The 19,478-nt window shown below is 40.7% G+C and overlaps 1 protein-coding gene and 1 long non-coding RNA gene across 3 annotated transcripts in view; one reads left to right on the top strand and one right to left on the bottom strand.

Moving 5' to 3' along the window:
- LOC110078188 (opioid-binding protein/cell adhesion molecule homolog) overlaps nucleotides 1-19,478 on the top strand; it is a 789,058-nt gene that overhangs the window by 39,722 nt on the left and 729,858 nt on the right. The window lies entirely within an intron of this gene.
- The window catches only part of LOC144584212 (uncharacterized), a 35,325-nt gene continuing 21,065 nt past the window's right edge, over nucleotides 5,219-19,478 (bottom strand). The window contains exons 2-3 of the long non-coding RNA XR_013538325.1: nucleotides 19,166-19,254; nucleotides 5,219-17,744 (exon numbers count right to left, since the gene is read on the bottom strand). This is a non-coding gene — a long non-coding RNA (uncharacterized LOC144584212). The remainder of the gene's footprint in view (nucleotides 17,745-19,165; nucleotides 19,255-19,478) is intronic.

Genomic DNA, 19,478 nt, shown 5'->3' with positions numbered 1-19,478 from the left:
TTCCCTTCTCCTCTTGCCTTGAAACTTTCCCAACATCAGGGTCTTTTCCAGGGAGTCTTCTCTTCTCATGAGACTGGGTGACATTACTAGTTCCCAAAAGTTTAATGCAAAAGAGCAGTGGCTAAAGGCTACAAGTGGCATCAGTGACTAAAAGAGTTTTCTGATAGATTTGGTGCTAATTATGGCACCAAAATGCGACACTTGCCATACTTGGTCATGCTTTTGTTACTTCCAGGAGGGGTTGCTGGGATGCTAAAGGGAGATGCCCTAGAAAAGCAATCAGCATGTTCAGCACAAAATGTCACCACATACGATGTTTACTAGGGACAGAAACCTTTCCAAGTGTGTTTGGAGGAACAGTTGCTTCTTTGCTTCTAGACTGATATCAACTGCATTTCTGTGTTCTCCAGAGTTTCGACCATGCCACTGATGAACCAAAGTAGGGAGCTACCCAAATGTTTTCACAAAATGCATTCAGGAAATTATTTGGATCCTTCAGATACCTGGACTGGACAGTCTTGATCAGTCCACAAGCCTTGCAAAAAATTCAGATCTGTTGATGATGTCTTCACCTTCAGATGACAAACTCCAACAGGAACTGAATGCTAAACGTGCCATTGCCACCCCCTGCTACACAGATTGTCTGCAGTCTGGTCACTGTATCAACCACCTGTTGCTAATGCAGATGACAACAAGGCCGATGAGGTGAAACACAGTGGGTTTCACAATATTTTGGTGGTGAGGTTATCTGTGGAGAAAGCAAGTAATATTTCTAGAGTGCAAGAATAAAAGTCCATCACCTGTTGCTTCCCATTTTGGCCTTGGTGATTCATAGAGCTGATGGGTTTTAAAAATATCTGAAAACACCCTGCCATGTTCTCTCTAGGCCACTACATGCAGGGAGAGATGACTCAGTGGGTCACGAAGCAATTTGTTCACTGTCTTGTCCCCAAGGGCCTCTGCCTTGTGTTGCAATCATCGCTTACATCTGATCCTGAAAACACAGAGGATGGGTATACAAGCTTGGCTGATCAAAAGGAAAATCCTATCTGATTTCATGGTTTTAAAGCTTTCCTATGCTTTTGTTGATTTAGTACAAGTGGTAGTAGTATCGACGGGCATTGTTGCTGTCTGCTAGTAAACATGACCATAATTAGAGATTTTGCAGAATTACCGACATGTGCTATTGCAGAATGAAACATGCCATCTAGATTTTTTTCCCTTCCCAGTGGCAATCAGTCAGGTTTCTTTTAAAATTCACAAGAAAGATAACAATCTCTGTTGCAAAATTTTGAATTTCTGGTAAATTTCTCTTTTGCTGCAAAGCAGAAGTACAAAGATCCACTACCATTTTCTGAACGTCCACCCGTTTTTCATTAACTGGCACTTAATCTCAACAATTTACTTTGAAACATTTGTAGGAGAAAGAATAAAAAAAATTCTTTACTTATAGTTGCTTGAAATTACATACATGTATATGCTGCTTTCTTTACAGAACTGTGGGCCACCCTCACTGCTCCCTCCATCATGACACAATTCTTTGCTTAAAACACAAATGAACAGCAACTGTTTTAGCCAAAATGGCCCAGGGTAGAGAATGATACTCGTTTGAAGACAGTCTGCCCATTCAGTGCAGGCTGTACTTGGCTACATGCATTGTTGATCCGACTCAGTGCATGGCAGCTTCCTAGAATTTTTTTTTCCAAAAAGCATGCAGCGAAAGGTGAGATGTTGAATGAAGCATGCTGTTCTCTGAAGAATTTTAATACAACAGCAGCTGACATATCAGGTTTGGCACGTGTTCTGGTGTCAGGGGAGGATTTGAAGATTAGGAATGTGTAATTGTATGTAGTGCATGACAAAAACAAAGTAAGTAGCAAGAAGGATTCGGTCACATTAAAAATTCAAAGCAAGTCCTGAGCCTGGTCTTTTAATGCAGAAAGAGAGAACAAAATCAGCTGGAGAGGGAAGAGAATGAGAATGCCACCAAATGCTTTTCTCACTGCATTCCTCTTCAGTGTATACTCTGTGCAGAGCCTGCACCCTGGCCAAATAGGAACTCACCATTTCAAAAGAAGGCTATGTGTCTGTCTGAGCATGGGTGGGTGTTCCCGTATTTTTCCTGTTGATTCTTTCTTTTCTTTTCTTTTCTTTTCTTTTCTTTTCTTTTCTTTTTTTTGAGGAGCTGAGAGATGATACCAGGGGTGTAGTTCGAAAACCACGCCTCCCATGGAGACTGCATTTTTTTCTGACTCACCTCTAAGACACAAGTCCTGCACAAATATTTGCCATGAATTTTTGGGATTCTCATTTATAACTTATGTACACTATCCACAAGACAGTGGTTGCACAACCTGAGGGAAGTGGACTTGACCCACGATTGTTTGATGGTTTAAAATTTTTTTAGTGGTCTAATAAAAATATCTCCTGCTTCTTTATTTGCATTGTGTAAGGACCACATAGGGTTGAGTATAGTTGCACTATTGGAATAAATCAGGTAAAGGATCAGGGTTTTTAATTTGATTTAAAGTCAGGTGGTAGTCACATAGTTTTTGTGTCGGTGTGTGCATCCTCTCGGAAAAACTTTTCATCTATTTTTAAACTGTGTTATATGTGGGTTGAGGAGGCTAGAACAGCTTTCTGAATCATGGATTCTGAGATTTTGTCCTGCACCCACCCACCCTCATGCTGGCTGCCTTGCATAGCCACTTGCTGCTGCTACAGCTGTGGTGTTATTTTAAATATTTTATATTTCTTTCAAAGTGGGATAGCGCTAGAAGAGAATGGCAGAAATCAGAACATTCCCTTTGGCCAAGCAGGCACAAAGACAGACACACACTGAGTCTCAGAAGGAGAGTGACGAGACAGGGAGCCTGGGCCAAAAACTCTCAAGTCTTCCAAAAAAGGGCAGTAACACCCAAGTGGGAGATGAAACTGACCAGAGATTTTGACTAGACGGGCAATCCTAGGCTTGCAAAGGAGGCACACAGACCTGGAGTGGAGAAGGAGTGAGAGTAGGGTCATTCACATATGCCGGACAATTCGAAACGAATTGATTTGACATCCAAGTTAAAATAAATCTCAGGCAAAAGAGTAAAATACCTTGTTCCCAATCAAAATAACACAATTTCCTGTCAAAATAATCCATACTTCCATGTAATTTGTGTAGTCACCTTTTAAAAAACCAATTCAAAATGTAATTCAAATGTAGAGGTTTCCCCCCCTAGTGTAACCACATTCTTCCTTTGTTTTTTTCTTCTTTATTGTCTTACAAAATGTCTAAGCCTATACCCCAGTTCTCATTTCACTGCAGAGCTGTCACTTAGGCAGGGTGATTGGTATTTGAGCCCAGGGTACTGGAATACAGGGTGTGCAAAAATGTGGTGCCCTGTCACCTCCTCTGTCCTCTTCCCACATACACTGGTCACACATCAGCCAAGCTTAATGAAAAGAGAAGCAAAGCCCTCAGTTGATAAGCATGGTTTTGTTTCATTTTACTACAAAATGCTGCTAGACACGGAAGAAAGGAAAAACACCTAGTTGAATAGTGTAAGCTGAAGGTGAGGTAGAATTTTATTTGTTCCACATTTCAAAGCAAACTTGACCTATTTTGGATATTCCAAAACAATTTATGGATCAGAATACGTTGTCATGCAGACTGGCTGCTTCTCTGAATTTTGTGAGTTCTCTTTGTAGCAGTGCATCCAAAAAATATGGATGTTAGGAAAATAGCCAAACCAAAAAAAATGTGAATATTAAAGAAAATGCCTACATTCACAGAAAAATAGGCAGAATGCATATGTTAGGGGATGATGAGTACAAAAATAAATGCAAATATTTATCTTTAAGCTCAGTAGAAATTGGACACAATAAACTTGTGTTTGTATATATACAAAGCTGACATTGACTGATGACAGATTTATTATTCCATTTCAACCTTACTGTAAGTTTTGATAATGTTGGGGTGCAACTAGCTGTAACATTGTTGACCCCGGTTTTGTTCCATGCTCAAAATGAGATGATGTTCTTTCTCTTGTATCAGGCATAGGCAAAAGCCCATTGCCTTATTGATGCCTGAATAAAGAGCATGCAGATCAGGGCCAAACCATCCTTTATCCTTTAGAAGATATTCTTTTCTGAACCTATGATATTATATGTGCATTTGCAAATCTCTGTTTAAAAAAAACAACAAAACCATTCCCACAAGTGAAAGAAATATGTCACTATGACCTTGGGATAGTTCAGGATCTATAATAATAACCTTGGAATTAAAATAAATATGAATTAGAAATGTACAGACCTTATAAATTGCCTTAAATGTGTGCCTCAGCAATCACATTCACCAAGTAAGTTTGTTACTTGCAAATGACCAATCTCGAAACAAAGCATGGCTGAATGCAAAATATGAAGATGAGGGAAACTACCTCCTTTGACAAACCACCATCTTCCACAACTTGGGGGGCAGCACTCCTTCTAAACACATGCTAAGTGTATTGTTTGGTTTGAAAATATAACTTGTCAATCGAAACATATGGACCAGTGGCATGATTAAGACCCCCATGTGCAAATGTTCATAATAGATGGAATGGGAAACTGAAGAGATTTATTCAACTTTTAAAGACATAAAACTTCAGCAACCTGTCATTGCTGTAGTAATTTGAAAGAACGAAGGGTATATGTGAATTAAAACATTGTGGCTTTGATTTGCAACAGTTTGCATTCAATGATAATTGGGTCTTTGGTTTTATTGAGATGTGGAATTTAATGGCAGCCCTTTAGCCGTTGTTGGGCCAACTTATTCCCTCTCCAAGGAATCAGATTTCTGAGCCTCTCATGATGTGACTAGATGGAGAGGCTGCACTGGGTTGATTTGGGTCAATTCAAAGTTCCCTGTGGCAGTTAAATCACTGCTGTCATTCACACAGGATGGATTGTCCTGGGCAGTTTTCAGGGTAAGCGTCCACACTGCATCCTAAATTGCTCCAATTCTCACTGGAATCACAGACTGGCCACTCTTCTCTGTCCTTAACATTGACCGTTTCACCCCTTCTTAAAAAATTTGGCAGGTAACATAGCGCTGAACTGATATAAAACCCCTGTGTTCATCTGATATGATGCCATGCTAGAAAAGTGCAATTAAAATTGTCTGTAGGAGAAATAAGAGGTGCTTACTTGAGGGTTGTGTGTTCCTGCTATGTTGGGATACTGCACCCTGCTGAAGGATGTGCTAGTACAGCAGTAATATTCCCCCCGAAGCAAGCGCCTCTTGCCTCTCCTCCAAACAATTTTTATTGTGTTTTCCAAACACCAGTATGTCAGATAAGCTCTGCAGTTCCACAAGTTTTTAGAATGATTCAATGCTATGTCACTTGCCAAAATTGTTGCTTTATAAAATCCTCTACTATCAACATTGTCCAGGACACCCCTGCTCCTGCCTCTTTCGACTGATACAAGCAATTGTACATGCCAGAAACCAAACCAAGCAACAAGCAAAAAGGATGCAAGTGAAGTAGCTAAACCGCCCTCCTCAAGAAAACACACAGTAGTTCCTACCAACTGAGGAAAAAACAATTAATAAAAAAATAAACAAAAGAAAACTGGGCTTCCTTGTGATTATCTGAACATCACGTAGTTGTCAGAATATACATCAAATTTAATCAGGGATGTTGGTAAATCTTTGGGTCTGAGTCCCTATTAAAAACAAGCTGTTTTTCCCAGAAAAAAAAGGGAGGGGTGGGTGTGTCACAAGTCAAGTCCAAATCACTGGAAATAAAAAAGTCCAGTCCGAGTTGAGTCACCAGCGTGAGGCCCCGTTCCGGAATTTAACCATGCCAACTCTGGCACAAGCTGCAGGTTAAATTGTAATTTAGCTGTACCTTATGACATGTTGTCCAGGGTAGAGCAAAAACAAACAAAAAAGTCATCTGCCTAATCCAGTTTTGGTGACTGATCAGTTTTTGATGTTGTCACACATGGTGATGTTTCAGCTCGCCTCCTTATGTGTGGGTAAAGTGAAACAACTTAGAAGGCTTTTTTCCCCCCCTGCAGGAGAAGCCAGCCGTTCTGGGGTGGGCTATGTAAAATTGGTCCATTCGTTGGTATCTGTTGTGCTTAGTTTAAAGGGTGCAAACAATTAGACTGTTTGGACTATTGCTGTTTAAATACAGCCATAAAGCTAGGCAAGTGAAAATAAAAATAATGGAAAAAAATGTACCTAGAGTGGCTGGAGTCCAAACGTGTCTTGTTTCACTCAGAAAACATAACGCTGTGGAGTGAAACCCCTTCAGGGGTAGAAGAACCATCTGGCTTCCCATTTAGAGAGTGTGTGGGGAAAATGTTGCCTATTCTGTATTTATAAAGAGATGATTTGTGTTTAAAGCAAATATTATTTTTGCTCACAAGCCTCAGCCTAGTAAGGGAGAGGGAGATAGAGAGAGATGCACACCCAAGCAGTTGGAAGGAAGCTGCTTATGCATTTAAATGATAATTAATGTTTTGATTCTTTAGAAAGGTGATTGGAGACTACAAAGTTTCAGAAGGCGAGTATATCAATGCCCTTCACGAAACTGCTGACATGTGCTTTGCAAATGGTGTCATGATACTTGCTAGAAAGGCGGCTGGGAGCATGGGGCTCAAGCAAGAAATGTTAGAGCAGGAGATCTGAGGATCCGGTCCTCGAATCTGCATGAAGGATGCCTGCAAACATGATTCCTGTCCAAAACATTCGAGAGTGTTTTTCCAGGCTGCATTAAGAATATTGATCTTACAAGGGCAATGCCCTAACTTGGTGTTTGTCTTATTCTTCTGTTCCCTTTTTCCTACTTCTGTGTGGATATATTATGCAACAGGACCTTTTAATGTTAATGCAACGAATGCCTATCTATCTATCTATCTATCTATCTATCTATCTATCTATCTATCTATCTATCTATCTATCTATCTATCTATCTATCTATCTATCTATCTATCTATCTATCTATCTATCTATCTATCTATCTATCTATCTATCTATCTATCTACTCACTCACTCACTCACTCACTCACTCACTCACTCACTCACTCACTCACTCACTCACTCACTCACTCACTCACTCACTCACTCATTCATTCATTCATTCAACTTCTGAACTGCCCATCCAGCCAATGGTCACTTTGAGCAGTGTACAACAATAAACATATAACTCAAAACCAACAAATACAAATTAAATTAATATGAGGTGGGTGGCTGTTGTGATGTTAAACATATTGTGTAATATAATCTCAGTGGAGTTGTTAAAATGGTATTAAGATTTGGAAAGTCTCGTGAAACAGAAAAGATTTCTTCAAAGCTTCAAGAGAAGGAGACAGGCAGATTTTGGGTGGCAGTTCCTTCCAAAGCATGGGATAAAGCCCTGAGAAGGCCTGGTTCCTAGTTTTCTCCTTCCGGGCCTCTCTCAGGGTTTAGCATCCTCAACCACCCTAGCTGACATGCTTGGATAGAATGAGCAGCTCTCTCATGTAATGAGGTCCTATTGGATCACATGGTTAAAAGAGCTTCGAATTCTAACAAGCAAAGAGGTTCCGTGCACAGACAGGATGAATGCCGCTTTATGTTCTCAGTGAGGACTGATACCTTCTAAGAGAGAGTAAGAAGAGTTGGCTACCCCAGATGATCTTTGATACCCTGTATCATCTGACGCAGAAGCTGAAAGGACTACCAAGTAATGAGACTGATGTACTTTGCTGGCATTGTGCAAAGAGAAGACTTGCTAGAAAAGACAATAATGCTAGGCAAAGCTAAAGGCAGCAGGAAAAAGTAGACGACCAAATATGAGGTGCATTGACTTCATCATGGAAGCGAAAAGCTTGGGTTTGTAAGAGTTGAGCATGGCAGTTCATGATAAGGCATTTTGGAAGTCACTCATTCATAGGGTCACCATAAATCAGAGCTGATTCGACAACTCATAACTATAGGTTATGAGTTATTATACAAATAATAATAAAGACTATACCCAGATTTTCCACCTTTTGTTTCCCTCCGTCACTTACCACAATGGGCAAAATGTGGGCCAAATCCAAGGTGTCCCATCTTCTTTCTGGAACTCTGACATGCGCGCACATGCACGCATGCATGCACGCACGCACACACACACACACACACACACACACACACACACACACATTTTTAAAAAAGAGTTTTTAAAAGAACTGTTGGGGGAGAAGTACAGAAAAAGTCCCCTACTGGTGGGAAGTCATCCTTTTTCAGGCGTGAGGGGTCTGAGCTCAGGTATCCCCATTTTAATTTTTAAAATATGTTTTTGGCCACAAGAGGGCAGAAGGAGAAATTTTTTTCTGGGTTATTCCATTTCTTCCCAGTTATCAAAAATTCCTTGTAGCAACTTTGATAGTATATCACTACTGTTATATTTTAAAATATGCTTCTTAGAAATTAAAAATGCAGATTAAGAAGTGTGCCAGGAAAAAAGAAAAGTGGTCACCCACCTCACCTACCCCCTTTTTTAACATCTACCTCTTTGTGGTAGGTCTAATTAAGATATCATCATAGAATGAGTTTCAGCATTGTGAGATTTCAGAAAAAACGAAGTGGATGAGGAAGTTAAAATGTCAGAGGAATGGAGGGATATCTATCAGAGTTTTGATAGTTTAAATTTATCTGGACTCAGAAAAGAAGATTTAAAAAAAAAATCCCCAGAATTAAGTATTCTTATTTACAGAATATGCATCGCTTACCTTAGTATGGTCCTAAAATGCTGTATATTTGCAGATCTAAAAATAGTGGTGTGAATATTACAAAAGTCTGAACCTAGGGTGACATTGAGAAAATCCGTGGGAGGGAGCTGGAGGAACATTGAATAAAATCTGGCTAGATCCGGTACAGAATGGAGTATAAAGAGAAGAGAAGAGAGAGAGAGAGATCAAAAAATGAACCACCGTATTTAATGTATTTTGTTTTATTTCACTAGGGGCAAAAATGCAGCTCCTTATCCAGCCTGTCACTCTAGAAATAATCTGTGGCTAGAGATTTCAACACCCTCTCCAACAATATTTTATTTTGACCCTAAACAAAATCAATACCTTATTTTCTCCCCTTTTCCTCTTCCTTTGAGAAAACATTTTTCCCCAGCTCTGTGGAAGAAAATAGATTCCGCTCCGAGTTGTTAAAAATAAAGTATAACCACAGTTTTGGAAAGTGTGTATATCTGGGTTGTAAAGTACATAGAAGTGTGATCTAATAGGTTTCGAGCCATTTCAAAAGGCTGCTTTATTTAGGATAATGGAGAAGTAAACCTTGCAATCTCACACAGAAAGGCTCCAGCAGAGCATTGAGCTTTGCAACTGGCATTTTTTATAGGTGGAAAAGAGGTGGCAGCAATCTGCACTGCATGAAAAAGGATAGGCTATGTATGTTCTTTTGTTTCATGGACATTTTAAATGTGGTTTCCAGTGCTCATAGTTATCCATGAGCTTTTCAGTTTGTCTGAATTGCTTAATAACAAGAGGTTAGGCTGCCTTTCCGCCTGATGCATGACACTTGTTCGGTGTAGACATTTATTTTCTCCTTTTGCTGATGGTCAAGCAAGACAACAGCAGTCCCTAAGTCTCCAAAAAACATCTGCCCCTGTGACAATTAGAACGGTGATCATTCTTTTCCATCTTGAGAATCTGGTCTTGTTCCCTTTTAAGGAGGGCAGGCTACATGTACTATCAAATGTGTTGATCATTTCCATTCGCTGAGTTGCCGGGTCACAAAAACCTGAGAAGAAGGGGTGGGCCATTGTGATGTCACAGGGAGGAGCGGATGTCACTGGGTAAATCAGGCAAGGGTTGGGAGGAGGTTGCAAAACGAGACACAACTTGTTTCATTCCCTGCCTTGTTCCAAATGGCACGATGGGTACATGCACTTACTGGCTTTCTCCCCAGTGACTTCCCCTCCTTCCTAGGTTTTTGGTGTACCCATGTTATGCAAACCCAACACACATGCAAACCTTTACTTACTGACCCAGTGAGTCCTGGTACTGAGCTTTAAAATCCACCTCTCACACAACATTTTCTCCTCCTCTAGCATTGCCTGCCTGAAAACCTGGACAAACATATCAATTTCCTGACCTTTCAGCAATGCCTTGAGAGCTAGCAGTTCTATGTCTGTTTGCTGATGCATATACACACCTGTAATACACATGGAGGTTTGAATACCTGTCCCTGCTGTGTGTTCAATTGTTTCTTATTGGTACAAAGTTGATATGTCAAGGAATGCTATCTAAATCAGTGGGCTAGGAGAGGTATCTCTCTATCAAATGCAACAATACTTAGATCACACAGGGAGCTTCTGCTTCTCTCTTTTAGATTTCCTGGGCTTTGCTAAGATCACAACATGTTTGTTTTATCTCATTTGAAGTTGCTAATGTTGTTTAGCATTTTTCTTTGTCTCCATAAATGCTGCACTGTGTCTTAATCGTTCTAACGAGATGAGGATGTTCCCAAGATTTGGGACCTGTCCACACTGGCATATAGATGTGATATATGGATCACTGATGTCATGGCTTGGATTGAAAGAAAATACCTTGTCCCCAAGTGTCCCTGCTCATATTGAGCCATCCTTCCCCTTCAAGAGATGTTGTGCACCTTTCTGGCCCATTGGCCGAGCACCTATTCTTTTTGGCATGCTTGTTGTTTAGCCAGCAGATAGCAGCTCGAGCAGCCTCGGCTTCCAGCTGCCATCATGGGGAGAGAAGAAGGGAAGGGAATCAGGGAGCAAGAAAGGGAGAAAATGGAACAGCACCAACAGAGGGAAAGAGGAGCAATGTAAAAAAATAGTAATTTCACTTCCTCTGACCCTTCACAGATAATCAGGGGAAGTACTTAATTGAAAGCTGCTCAGGCTACAAGGAGTAATTTGCTGTTTAGACAGGAGGAGCATTTCAAATGGCACATCAGCCTCCCCGCTAACCTCAACAGACCCTCTGTAGCCACACCCTGAATGGCCAGTCTAGACAAACCCTCATTTATCCCTCACTGGAGATGAACTGGAACTTCATACAGTATCCCTGGTTTCAGTGGAACGTTTGGAGCAGCTCTTGTGTTTGATGATGAAACAATCTCTGATGATCAAGTCTGGTTAAAGGAAAGAACAAAACCTCTCCAATGAAGAGGAAATATTGCAACCAAGCCTCTGCATTTTGGCAGCTTTGCGGAGGACATCTTCAGGCTGCTGGCCAAATTAAAATTAACTCTTATCTGTCCAAAATTGCCCACCCCTCAGTTGAATAAACCTCAGTTGGATTCCTGAAGGCTTCCTTCCAAGCTTCTTTAAAATGTTTGTATATTGAAAATTTTTTTTAATCCTGTGAATATTAATGCAAGATTATAAATTAATTTTAAGAAATAATGAATACTTATTTCTTCCGTCAGTAGTTAAGATCCAAGGCGTTGTGGGCTTTTTTTTTTTTAAAGCAAACCTACATGTCTCTTCTCGGTGCTTAATCAGGCTCAGATGCATGTGTATATTTCTTTTTAAAATGGTTTTGATAAATATTTTACTCTACCAACAACAAATACTTTGTTCTTGCAGGGCTGCAGGGGGAGAGAGAGAACTTCTGATAGGTTTTCATTTTCAATGGGTGTAAAAAGGCTTTCAAGGTTTATTCTGCTACAAACACTGAATCTCTTGCAATACTTGAATGGAATTAAATGATGTGAAACTGGAAGCCTTGACGTTAGCAGAGATTCCTTGGCTTCTGTCCTGAGCAGGACAGGAGGGTTTGTGGAAGTCAGCATGGGTGGATAATATACAAACAGGGCATGCTTCCAATTTTTTTTGGGGGGGGTGTCTTTGGGCAAGGCCTCTAATGTCCTTTGAGAAAAATAATGAATTATTGTTAGCCACCCTCCGTCCCAATAGCTTGTTAACTTTTTAGTTTAATGTATTCTCGAATGATTTCATGGCCAGGATCTGATGGTTGTTGTGGGTTTTTCTGGCTCTTTGGCTGTGTTCTGAAGGTTGTTCTTCCTGACGTTTCACCAGTCTCTGTGGCCAGCATCTTCAGAGGACTGAAGTAGGAACTCAGTCCATGCTCTGTTGCTTACCAGAAATACAAAGTTGCTTACCAGAAATACGAAGCTCTACAACACAGATGACTGCTGCTACACATTCCTCTGATAGTCAAGTCAGAGAGTTAGCATGACATTAGAATCAGAGCAAATGCCAAAGGATTATCTGATAGCCAAAGTGCATTCTTTGCTCAGCTGTGCATTTTGCTTTCTAGCAAACTTTATTTTGTGGTCCAGTCCATGGATGATGCACAGTTTATTTGCATGTCTGATTGTTTAGGCCCAATGTCATATATATATATATAAGACATGGGCCTAGACAATCAGAATAGCTTCAAGTTCCCCAGATAGTCTACCTTAAGAGTAGACAGTATGGGCACTTAAAAGTCTCAGTAACACATTTTGAGATATTTGTAGGAGAAAGAATAAAACAAAACAGATTTCTTTACTTATAATTGCTTGAAGTTACAGACATGTCTATGCTGCTTTCTTGACTTCACACATACTTAACAACCAACTGGACAGATCAGCAGAAAATAAACAACAGCTATCAAGAAAGGAAAGAGTGGGAGACACTCAGCAGAGAGATGAGTCTCTCTGTGAACTCAAAGGCTGGAGGGGATGTTAGCGCTGGAAAGAGAGATAATCACTGCAGCCCAAAAAAGTTGTTCCCAGTCACAAAAACCACACAACATGTGAGGCTGCAAATAAAACTCCAACAGTCTGTGAGTGTAAGGGTCTGGTGTGCACCACCTATTGCTCCCGTCATCTTCCTATCTCAAGTACTTTCTGTTGCCGTCTAGAAGTGCCTCCATGGATTGGATAAATGGGATTTCTATTAGCTTTCCCTTTACAGGCTGACAGGTGCAATCACTCTTATGGGCTTTAATTTCGATGTTTAATTAAGCACAGTTGGAGTAGGCAGAAAAGTTTAGGACTTGGAGACCCATAGTCCCTGGATATGGAGTTGAAGGAGGAAAGACAACGGCTGGGTTTTATCCTTGTTTTCCCAGCCTTGCAGGATTTACTAAATTAGTACTGAGAAGTGGGCACCAAAGAATAGCATAAAAATGGTTAAGGCATTGATGGTAAGGTTGCTGATTTAGAACTTATTTTAGTTACGTTGTTAATGATCTTAAGCAAGTGACTATTCTTGTCCCAACCTTGATATCCTGTCTCCAGTTTGTGAATGATAATCCTGGTTTACCTTCTAAAATGGATTGTGGCACCTTTAACAACTTTATTTCACTGGGAGCTTTTACAGATTACATGAAGACTTTCTGAAAAGTTTTTTTTTTAAAAGTGTAGAGGTTACTGGGTGAAAATGTATGCAACGTGTATTGCAGAATAGAAAAGCTGTAGCTTTAAATGAAAAGCACCTTGACTTTGTCAGCAAAAAGCTGAGAACTTGCAGACAAGTAAAATAAATCTTAGGCTTTGTGTACAGTTCATCACTGTACATCAGTGCTTCAGAAGAGAGAGAGAAAAAAAGGTGGTTTGGAAGGAAGGAAAATCATTTTAAGGTAACAGGGAGGAAAATAAGTGGTGTAGTGAGGGCATATTCAGTCATATCTGCCTGAAAAAGAAACTAGATAGATTCACCTGAAAATAAAACTCTCATTTTTAATTCTGTTGCACACACACACATCCAGTTGAGCTTCGTGGGCAAAGTAGAAAAAAGTTTGGTTGTTGTGGGTTTTTCGGGCTCTTTGGCCGTGTTCTGAAGGTTGTTCTTCCTGACCTTTCACCAATCTCTGTGGCCGGCATCTTCAGAGGACTGGAGTAGGAACTCTGTCCATACTCTGCTGCTGTTTCTTGGGTGGTTGAGTGGTATATTCTACCCAGAGTGGTAGAATATACCACATGGGCGGGATATAAATCAAATAAATAAATAAATAAAGTAAAGGAATCCATCCTAGAAAACAGTGGGGGGCCATTTTCTTCAGCCGGTGGCCATTTTGAAACCCGACGATCAGCTGCTTGCTGATAGTCGTAAAGCAAAAATCGGTTCCCGAAGCAGGGAACCGATCATCGCAAAGCGGAAAAACCCTTTTTAAATCATCATTTTGCAATTGCAAAAGTGATCACAAAAGCCTAATCATACAGTGATTTCCTTGTTAAGCGAGGCAATCATTAAGCGAGGCACCACTGTATTAATTAATTTTAGATTAGGCATCCTTCAATCTCGAGAGACTATGGCATCATGCTCTGTATGAAGAACTTGGAATAGCATCTAGTGTGGCTGAAAAGGCTAATTCCAGAGTGAGTCCCTTCCACACTGAAGACAAATTCAATCTGTCCCCTGTCTAGCTCTCTGATTTGGCTGGTTCCGGGACTGCCTCTTTGCCTCAGCCTGCTGGACAAGGGTGTCTTCCTTTGATAGAGGGGTAGGATGGGCCACCAAAAGCAATAGAACAGGATTCTGGTTGAACCAGCACTAAAGCTGTTGACCCTCATTTCTATGTTCTGTAGAAATGGGGACTCAGATATCATGCTGAGTTTGCAGCCAAGTTAAAATGTTTCCTTGGAATGTTTTATGTTTTGTCAGTGTTTCTTCCTCTTTAATTCTGCCCTCTCATGTTCTCCATGGCTTGGATTGCTCCTGCCCTGCCCTGCATTTTGTTCTCCCAGCAACATCAAAGAAGCGACAGCATCTTACAGTTCCTTTGGAAGTATGTTTGTTGTATGGCTTCATAAAAAGAAAAAAAATGAATTCAAATACTTTCTGGAAAAGATGTAAAAAAACGACTAGGGAAAACCATCCATCCTTTTGCAATGGGGTCCCTTCTCCAGGGAGCAATTAGCCAGATAAAAGCTGGTCAATAGCTGATTCTCTGAGCAGAGGTATTCCATTAAACAACAGTTGTCTTGCTTTGCTTCACTAAGATGGCTTGCATTCCATGCTTGCTTTATCAGCAGACCACACCTCTTTCTCCATGTCATGTTTTTATGGAAATCTCCCAGCTAGGGTCAAGAAGAATGTTCGAAAGTTCAATTTCTTATCCACCAGCCCTAACACCCTTCTGCTCCTTTCCTTTTCTCCTTCTCGCCATTATAATACTATCTCCTTCATCTTTATCTTTCTTTACTGGTCTTCATCAGGTTGAGCAATGCAGATATTATTTTTATTTATTTGAAACATTTTCATTCTGCCTTTCTCCTTAAAAAGGACCCAAGGTGGCTTATAGCATTAAAAGACAGCATTTGAAGCTAACAACAGTGAATACACAAATAACTAAAAAGGATCAAACAATTACCCCACTGAAAAAGAGAAGCCACACTAAAACACATTCAAAACTTTTAAGATAAAAATAATCCATGTAAAACCCCACTCGGGCAGCCAGTCACAGAGGGAAAGCTTGCCTGAAGAACAAAATCTTTGCCTGCTAGCGGAAAGTCACTAAAGATGGGAGCAGCCTAGCCTCCTGTGGAAGCGAGTTCCAAAGTCTGGGAGCAGCCACAGAGAAGGCTATGTCTCATGCATCCACCAACAGCATCTCAGAATGGGAGTAGGGACTGGATTGTTACGATGCAATCAATGTATGATCTTGCCACCTTGCAACAGCATTTATTCCCGGAGAAACATTGATTTCATCCCCTGCCCCCCTCTTAAATTCAACGTGATTAAATTGTCCAATTACATTAGAAAATGTCCATATTATTTGATAATTTAATGGATTATAATAGTGCTAATCTCTGCTTTTGTTAGTGTGACAAACTATCTCCTACTGAACCGCTGTGGATTATGCATTTATGTGACCTTTCAGCATATCTACATTTCTCTTCAAACTGAGGGTATGGCTTGAGGTTGTGGATCTAGGCAGCTCATATTCCATTTCTCCCCAGCCAAACTCACTCCCACTTTTTCCCCCTTTTGCAAGACTAAAAATTCCAGCCTTGGAAGGAAGCTAATATGGAAACCTTCCCAGGGAGGAATCCATTACGGACACCTCCATAGGGGCTTGTCAACGGCCTTTCCCCAGGTTTAGATGGGGCTGAAGGAGGTGTTTCTGGGTCAGCTTTTGAAGGCCACACCCTTGCCGTCTTCAACTCCTTTGCTTCCAGGTTAAGGATGAGCAATTTCGGCCAAGGTGAGCTGAAATACAGTCTGAGCAATGCAAGCATCAGGATCACAAATGAATTCCTTTGGTTCTTCTTCTCCTGTTTAACGTCTGTCTTGGGACTGACCCTCCTTCCTCCTTCGCTTACCCAGGCACTCAGTTTGTCAGGCTCGCCTTTTACTCGGAGATCACTGACGTGTTTATTTCGCTGATTAATGAACTCTGCAAATTAACCTCCACACTGCTGTATAATTGCTATTAAGGCTTCAAAAATCACTTAAGCATTTTTCCACCGCTCATGAGCCCAATTCCGTTTGGATGGCCAGTGCCGCACGCTGATTGCATGGTAGATAGAGCCTCTCTCCTGACCTCCATATTTAAAATTAATTATTGCATTTGGCACCCAAATTACCCCCAGTCTCGTGTGCTCGGCTTTATCTCTCTGCACACACAGGCCTGGCTTTTAATTAAAGGCCCTCCAAATTAAATGGAAACAAATTCAATTATTACCTCTCATTGGAACAGCTTGCAGCACAGTTCCAGACTGTACTTTTTCAAGGGAAGACCTGGGGAGATTGAGTCTCCCATAATCCAAGCTAACTATATTTTCCTAACTATTTTCCTTATCATCACTCACACAGCTCTATTGCCACTGGGTCAGTCTTGGTGCAGACTTTGTGGCTGCCGAACAAATTCTTTTTTAAAAAATAAACCACATCACTATGTTGTAAACTTCTCTCCCTGAATCTCTCAACTTTCTGCTTTCTGCAGGTGTGGGGTGGGAATCCAATGGCCATGTTCCTTTCCCATGTAATGAACTTGAGAGAAGGAGGTGGACAATTCCATCTTAAAAAGGACCCAGTCCTTGAGTATCAATCCATCTTCCACCCTCTTAAGAAATATTAGAAAATTATGATGAAGCGAATTTTACGGATGGGCTGTTTGACCTCTTATATTAAGCGGCAGAGAGCTTCGTGTCCCTGCTACCAGTCATAATTTGAGCATTATGGGGAAATCCAAAGATAATCAGATATACCCAAATCTTGAAAGTATCAATATGGATTAAGTGCTTATGAGTGTGCTTTCTTCTCAGTAGCTTTAGTTAGGCTATTATTTTTCTCTCAATTTCTTTCTCATTCTTTAAGCTACTTCCCTGTATCAAGATGAACAAAGCGGGCCCTGTAGAGAATTCTTGTAATTGAGTTAATGTCAGTAGTGAGAAATAGCAAAGCCTTCTGGGTGCCAGCCCTTGCTCAGTGACTGAAGAGGCCAAATTTTATGGCTTACAGTCAGGAAAGACAGTTCTAGTCCAGCAAGGTTCTGAGATAATTAGCAAAGTGTTTACTTATCTACAGACAATGTTAGCATGGCATGAATCCATCTAACTAGATTTATTTTTTTGGCTAAAACATTCTGCTCTATTTAGAACACACCAGAACCAAAGGAAAATACTGTTGTAGCCACACACAAATGCCACTCCACATTCCATCTTTCAGCTGTAGTAAGGTCCAGATATGTAGAACCGAGGGGAAAAAATGTTCAGCCAGAAATTATTGTCCGGTAGCAGGTCTGAGAACAGGACAGCAAGTTTTCCATGCAGCAGAATTGGTACCTCAAAGCAGGGCCAACCTAAACTGTAAGAAAGGATAAGATGATGCCATCTCCATTCCAAGTATTTTATTTATTTACTTATTATCTATCTAATTTAATGATATGCTACCTTTCTCCTGAAACTGGTACCCACGGTGGCTTACCATGTAAGATATTGCTTGGATTGTTATTTGATTGCTTCAGTTAGGATCGTTAGGTATTTATAATGCCACAGTGCAAGGACTTGCTGCCAAGATTTTGACTATTGGAGAGGAGTCACTCTTCTGGAGACTTGCATGAAGCAAAAAGGAAACTTAATCTTTATTAACTCAAGAAATCCATTTGTGAATAATGCAGGAGGATGAAGAACTGTTGAGCTTAATTACAGAACCTCTGAGTGTTGGCTTCCTGGCATCCATTTTCCTAATTAAGGAGAGAAAGAAAAGAGGCAACCACCACAAAAGGAGAAGAAAGAAAGCCAAAGAATACTCATCTGCACATAGATCTAGAAAATACAAGGAAAATGCTGCCAGGGCATCTATCTGTCAATTGTCCCTCCTTTAGTTAATGTAGACACTTACATGGATTTTGTGTTCTGTTCAAACAGCTTCAATATAACAGGGCCCCTCCACCACAACTGAAGGTAGAAGGCCAACTGATGGAATGCAGGCTGGCTAAGTCTTCCATTGAAGGAAAATTTCCCTGGGATACAGATAATCTATATCAAGTGTCCCCTGAGGCAGCTGCCGTACTCTGCCTGATGATGAGATGATCCCTCCCTCATGCATTTCTCAGTCTCATTTGCAAACGTTAGGTCAGTACTCTCTGAAGCAGAGATCCCCTGCGGTGTTGCGCTTTTCCACACTTAGTTCTGGGGTAATAGTATGTGATTACATTTCCCTTTAAAAGGCTTCTCTTTTTCTTCTCATTCCTGTTTCTTATCTTTTTGCACATGCTGCAACTTTTCTCCAACTGCAGGGAGAGAGACTCACTCTCCCATAGCCTTAAGATTTCAGTCATCTCTTCCCCCTTACAGTTAGCCTGGTGTATGCACAGCCTCCAGGACATGTTTCCTGTATGAATTGCATGTTGACCCTGAATGATAAGATTTCCATGTCTTTCCGTGCTGTCCTGAGTAGTCTGTTGCTCAGGCTCATTTGCTCCTACTCTGTTTTCACAGCCATTTTCTGCTTAAGAAATTTGGATTACCAGTTACTTGCATTGTTAGTTTCATTGCATTACAACTGAGCTTTAAGCACACTTCTACTTTCCTGCTGGTTTTTCCTTCCCTTATTCAATAATACCAGCTTGTTGACTATGTTCAGCTTTCTTGTTAGAGCTTCCAAAGCCAAAGGGATTGGTCCACAAGTTGCTGTGTGTGAATGAGTTGCTGCTGGCAAGAAAAATCCTACAGTGATCTGTTAGTGGCAAAGCAGCAATCTGCAAAAATCTGTTCAATACCCACCGTTTCAGAGGATCTCAGTAGCACAGAACATTCAGCAGGGAATTGAAAGTCAAAGAGCATTTTCTTCCTTTACATGATGTGTGATAGTCCTGAAAAGGAAGGGAGAAATGAGATGAAGTAGGCCTGAACTGAAGGGAGGGAGGGAGGATGAAGCAGAGCTATCAAAAGAGAAGGGAGGCCTGATAATCCAGAGGCAGAAGAAGTAAAAGCAGGGGTCCCACTAACATGAAAGATACTCGACTTTTGAAGTAAAAAGGACGATTTGCTGTTGAGGATAAGTTTCCCAAAGCAGTAATTTTATTGCTAATTCTGC

Source organism: Pogona vitticeps, chromosome 8 (assembly GCF_051106095.1).
Source record: "Pogona vitticeps strain Pit_001003342236 chromosome 8, PviZW2.1, whole genome shotgun sequence".
Classification (NCBI taxonomy): domain Eukaryota; kingdom Metazoa; phylum Chordata; class Lepidosauria; order Squamata; family Agamidae; genus Pogona; species Pogona vitticeps.
Note: the sequence above shows the minus strand (reverse complement) of the source record. Positions and strands in the feature narration are given on the sequence as shown.